The sequence below is a fragment of the Nicotiana tabacum genome, chromosome 22 (genome assembly GCF_000715075.1).
Source record: "Nicotiana tabacum cultivar K326 chromosome 22, ASM71507v2, whole genome shotgun sequence".
Lineage (NCBI taxonomy): Eukaryota > Viridiplantae > Streptophyta > Magnoliopsida > Solanales > Solanaceae > Nicotiana > Nicotiana tabacum.
Window position 1 is genome coordinate 9,239,805 of NC_134101.1, and position 5,852 is coordinate 9,245,656.

Sequence of the window (5,852 nt, forward strand, 5' to 3'; positions counted from 1 at the left end):
GGGTGAATTCTTGAGTAGAACCTTCTCTCCAACCATGGGAACAACATCACAAACCTTCCTGTTGGCATAACTCTTCTGTCTAGACTGCGCCGTGCGAAGCCGTTCCTGAATCACTTTGACCTTTTCCAAAGCATTCTGAACCAAGTCAGTACCCAATAGCCTAGCCTCACCCGGCTCAAACCAACCCATCAGAGACTGACACCATCTCCCATATAATGCCTCATATGGAGCCATCTGAATACTTGACTGTTAGCTATTATTGTAAGCAAATTTCGCGAGTGGTAGAAATTTATCCCAAGAACCTCCAAAATCAATGACACAAGCACGTAGCATATCCTCCAATATCTGAATAGTGAGCTCGGACTGTCCGTCTGTCTGAGGGTAAAATAATGTACTCAACTAAACTTGTGTGCCCAATTCTCGCTGCACTGCTCTCCAAAATTGTGATGTAAACTGCGTGCCCTGATCTAAAATGATGGACACTGGCACACCGTGTAGGCGAACAATCTCGCAAATATAAATCTCAGCCAACCGCTCTGATGAATAATTAGTACCAACTGGGATAAAATGCGCAGATTTGGTCAACCGATCCACTATCACCCAAACAACATCAAACTTTCTCAAAGTCCGTGGGAGCCCAACTACGAAGTCCATGGTAATATGCTCCCATTTCCACTCCGAAATTTCAAGTCTCTAAAGTAATCCTCCTGGTCTCTAATGCTCATACTTTACCTGTTGGCAACTTAAACACCGAGCTACAAATCCAACTATATCTTCTTCATTCTTCATTCTCTAAGTGTGAGTTCTGGCTTAGTTCGGTGGCATTCTTGGGACATTTACTATCCAGTGAAGGAATTAAGGTGGATCCAAAGAAAATAGAGGCAGTTCAGAGTTGGCCCAGACCATCTTCAGTTACTGAGATTCGGAGTTTTCTCGGCTTGGCCGGTTATTATCGTCGCTTTGTGGAGGGTTTCTCATCTATTGCATCACCTATGACTAAATTGACCCAGAAAGGTGCTCCGTTTAGGTGGTCGGATGAGTGTGAATAGATCTTTCAGAAACTCAAGACAGCTTTAACTACAGCTCCCATATTGGTATTGCCTACAGGTTTAGAGTCTTATACTGTGTATTGTGACGCTTCGCATATTGGTCTTGGCGTAGTGCTTATGCAAGACAGTAGGGTGATTGCCTATGCATCCAAGCAGTTAAAGGTACATGAGAAGAATTATCCAGTCCACGATCTTGAGTTAGCATCTATTGTTCATGCCTTAAAAATTTGGCGGCATTACTTGTACGGTGTGCAGTGTGAGGTATATACCGATCATCGGAGTTTACAATATTTGTTTAAACAGAAGGATCTTAATTTGCAGAAGCAAAGGTGGTTAGAGTTTCTTAAGGATTATGATATCACCATTCTCTATCATCCTGGAAAGGCCAATGTAGTGGCCGATGCCTTGAGTCATAAGGCGGAGAGTTTGGGCAGCTTAGCATACTTACCAGTAGCAGATAGGCCTTTGGCCTTAGATGTTCAGGACTTGGCCAACCAGTTTGTTAGATTGGATGTTTCTGAGCCGAATCGAGTTTTGTCTTGTGTGGTTTCACGGTCTTCTTTATATGATTGCATCAGAGAGCGTCAGTATGATGATCAACATCTGCTTGTCCTTAAGACACGGTTCAGCACGGTGATGCCAAGAAAGTCACTATTGGAGATGACGGTGTATTACGGATGCAGGGCAGGCTATGTGTGCCTAATGTAGATAAGTTAATGTGTTAAAATGGCCGAAACCTCAAAATATATCTTCTGTCCAGGCATTTACTCTTCGCGATCACGAAGCACAAAATTTGTCAGCCCCAAAATTGCTCTTCGCGATTGCGGAAAACCAATCGCGATCGCGAAGAACAAACTCTCCAACTCTTCCAGACAGCCTCTAGCATAATGGCCATAATGTTTTGTACAAAATTCCAAATTTCAAATGGTTTAACTTTCTGCAAACTAGACACCAAGGGTTATAACTTTCATTTATTGCTCATCTCCCAAGGGATATAAGCTTCCAAAGTCAGCCCTGTGCAACAGAGATATCCAAACTCTTCCCAGACAACCTATAGTGTATCCATCATAACTTTTTGTACACAACTCCAAATGACATAACAAAGCTATTCCAATTTCCAGAATCGGATTCCGACCTTGATATCAAAAAGTCAACCGCCCGGTCAAACTTCCAAAAAATTCAACTTTCGGCATTTCAAGCTTAATTCCACTACGGACCTCCAAATAATTTTCCGGACACACTCCTAAGTACAAAATCACCATACGGAGCTATTGGAATCATCAGAATTAAATTCTGAGGTCGTTTATACATAACTCAATATCCAGTCAACTTTTCCAACTTAAGTTTTCAATTATGAGACTAAGTGTCTTATTTCACTCCAAAATTCTTCCGGACCCGAACCAACTAACCCGATAAGTCATAAATAAATTGTAAGGCATAAATTGAGCAGTAAATTGGGGAACGGGGTTATAATACTCAAAACGACCAGCTGGGTCGTTACATTCTTCCCCTCTTAAATATACGTTCATCCTCGAACGTGCCAGGAGTTGTTTCCAAGCCACCACATCACTATTCCATCTTACCACGCACGTACCCGGGGGTGATCTCACGTCACCCTATTCTATAAGGCCTGACCACACAACATAACTGAAAATCATTAATTTAACCTTAGCCCAAAACCTTGGAGCCAAATTTCTAACATCCACAATTCCTTTCAAGACCCGAATCTCACATCTACACACTGTATAAGCCTGAACAAGTTGTATCCTACCATAACCATAATCCTAGATATAATCACATAACATACTACACAACTCGCATACTCGTAACACCGTGTGTTGATGTAAGGAATTTGAAATTTATTGGAGTGTAAGGAAATTGGCTTTAAAGCTTACAAGTGTGAATAAAAGAAATAATCTCCACTGAGATGATGTTGTCGGACCCCTGTTAAATTTACGATGACGTAGAATCACCCGTGAGTATGTGTGAAATAATGCACTCGGTAAATTAATATCATCAGAATAATTCTTGGCATGTTCGAGGACGAACGTATGTTTAAGAGGGGGATAATGTAGCGACGCGACTTGGCGTTTCAAGAATTAACGCCATGTTCAGTGATTTAAGGTCTCAAGAAGCTTCACAATATGTATTATGACCCGCGGGTGTGGTCGAATTTGATTTTCGAAAGATTCAGAATTAAATTAAAAGAACAATTCTTATTTAGAAGCTTAAATGGAAAGAGTTGACTGGAGAGTTGACTTTTGAGCAAACGACCCCGGGATAGAATTTCGATGATGGCAATAGCTTCGTATGATAATTTCGGACTTAGGCGTATGTTTGGATTTAGATTTGGATGTCGGTAGGTTAATTCGATGCATTTTGGCGAAAGTTGGAAAATATAAGATTTTTGGAAGAATCCGACCGAGGTTGAATTTTTGATAACGAAGTCGGATTTCGATTCCGAAAATTGGAATAGCTCCATTACGTCATTTATGACTTGTGTTCAAAATTTAAAGTCATTCCGGATTGATTTGATATGTTTCGGCGCAAAATATAGAAGTTGGAAGATTTGAAAACTAAAAATTTGATTCCATGCGTGATTCATAATTTCGGAGATGTTTGACGTGGTTTGAAGCCTCGACTAAGTTTGTATTGTGTTTTAGGATGTGTTGGTATGTTCGAATGGGGTCCCGAGTGGCTCAGGTGAGTTTCGGGGTGGTTACGGACCATTTCTAGGCCATTTTTAGTTGCTGGTTTTTGGCCACAAAGGTATGCATCACGATCACGGACAAACAGCCGCAATTGCGAAGAGCAATTTTGCTGTTTGGACACTGTGAAACGCGATCGCGGAAGCCTTTTCGCGATCGCATAGAGGAAAATCCTGCTGCACTGACCCGACTTTGGAAGCTTATATCACGCAATCTATAAGGAATTTAGAGATGATCCAAAAATAAAAGTTGTAGCCCTTTGTGTCTAGTATTCAGAAAGGTAAACGATTTGTCATTTGTTGTTGTGTACAAAAGGTTATGGTGGATACACTATAGGCTGTCTGAGAAGAGTTTGGAAATCTCTGTTGCATAGGGATGACTTTGGAAGCTTATTTCTAGAAATCTATAAGGAATTGGGAGATGATCAACAAATAAAAGTTATAGTCATTTGTGTCTAGTTTTCATAAAGTTAAACCATTTGCCATTTGGAGTTTTGTACAAAATGTTATGACCATTATACTAGAGGATGTCTGGAAGAGCTGGGCACTTGTTCTTCGTGATCGCGAAGCATTTTCCGCGATCGCGAAAGGCGAATTTGGGGCTGAGAAAAGTTGTGCTTCGTGATCGCGAAGCAATTTCCATGATCGCGAAGAGTAAATACCTGGGCAGTAGCTATATTTCGAGGTTTCGGCCATTTTTAACATATTTGGAGCTATGGAGCTCAAATTGAAGCGATTTTTGAGGAGCATTTCATCATATGGATTGAGGTAAGTGTTCTATATCCGAAAGTGATTATATTTTATAAATGAATGGTTATATTCATCATTTATTTCGGATTTAAATGGAAGAAATCAAGATTTTTGCAAAACTTTTCAAGAACGAAAACTTTAGATTTGGAGGTCGAGTTGTTATCGGAATTTGATAAAATTGGTATAGGTGGACTTGTAATTGAATGGCTTATCGGATTTTGTGAGTTTTGTCGGATTCCGAGACGTGGGTCCCACGGGCAATTTTTGAGTTAAATTTTGAATTTTGTTGGAAAATTAGTATTTTCATATGGAATTAATTCCTATAATTAGTATTGACTGAATTGAATTAATTTGAATAGATTTGAGCTGTCCGGAGGATTTAATTCAAGCAAGACGGCTATTTTGGAATATCAGCATAACTTCAAAAAGGTAAGTATCTTGCCTAACATTGAGTGGGGGAATTACCCCTTAGGCATCGAGTCTTATGTGCCATTTGTGAAATGTGAAAAGCTGTGTACGCGAGGTGACGAGTACGTACTCGGGCTTATATGTGCAAAATATATTCGGTTAAAGTCTTAGGCATATTGTGTAGTAAATTGGATAACCGTTGGCATTTATTAAATCATCTATTTGTCATGCCTCAATTCGCGTTTGTTGAATTTGTTTTTATATGACAATTTAATGTGATTATTACTTGTATATTTATGTGAATTCTGTGAGTTGGATGATTTAATATTTCTTGAAATTTAATTTTATTATGGATTTTCCATCTGCAAATAATTAATGAAACAAGTTTAAACTGAGGCGTTATATAATTATCAAGAATTTGAATTATAAAGGTGTCACGACCCAAAATTTCTCACCGACGGGACCGTGATGGCGCCTAACATTTTAACTTGCTAGGCAAGCCAACGTTAGAGAATCATTAACCAATTCCTTATTAAAATTCAGTAATTAACAATAATTAACTAAGATGAAATATAATAAGTGCGGAATATCATAAAACTGTATTCGCTACTACCACCCGGATCTGGAGTCACAATTCATGAGCATTCTAGAATTTGCTACAAGTAATAGTCAGAAAGAAATACAACTGTCTGAATGAAAGAAACAGTAGAACAGAAAAGATAGATGGGGACTTCAAGGTCTGTGAACGCCGACAGATCTACCTTGAGTCTCCGGACAGCGGACCAATAGCAAAATCTCGATCAACCCGAGCCGATATCAAAATATGTACAGAAAGTGCAGAGTGCAGTATCAGTACAACCGACCCCATGTACTGGTAAGTGTCGAGCCTAACCTCGATGAAGTAGTGACAAGGCTAAGGCAAGGCACCTACAAATCAA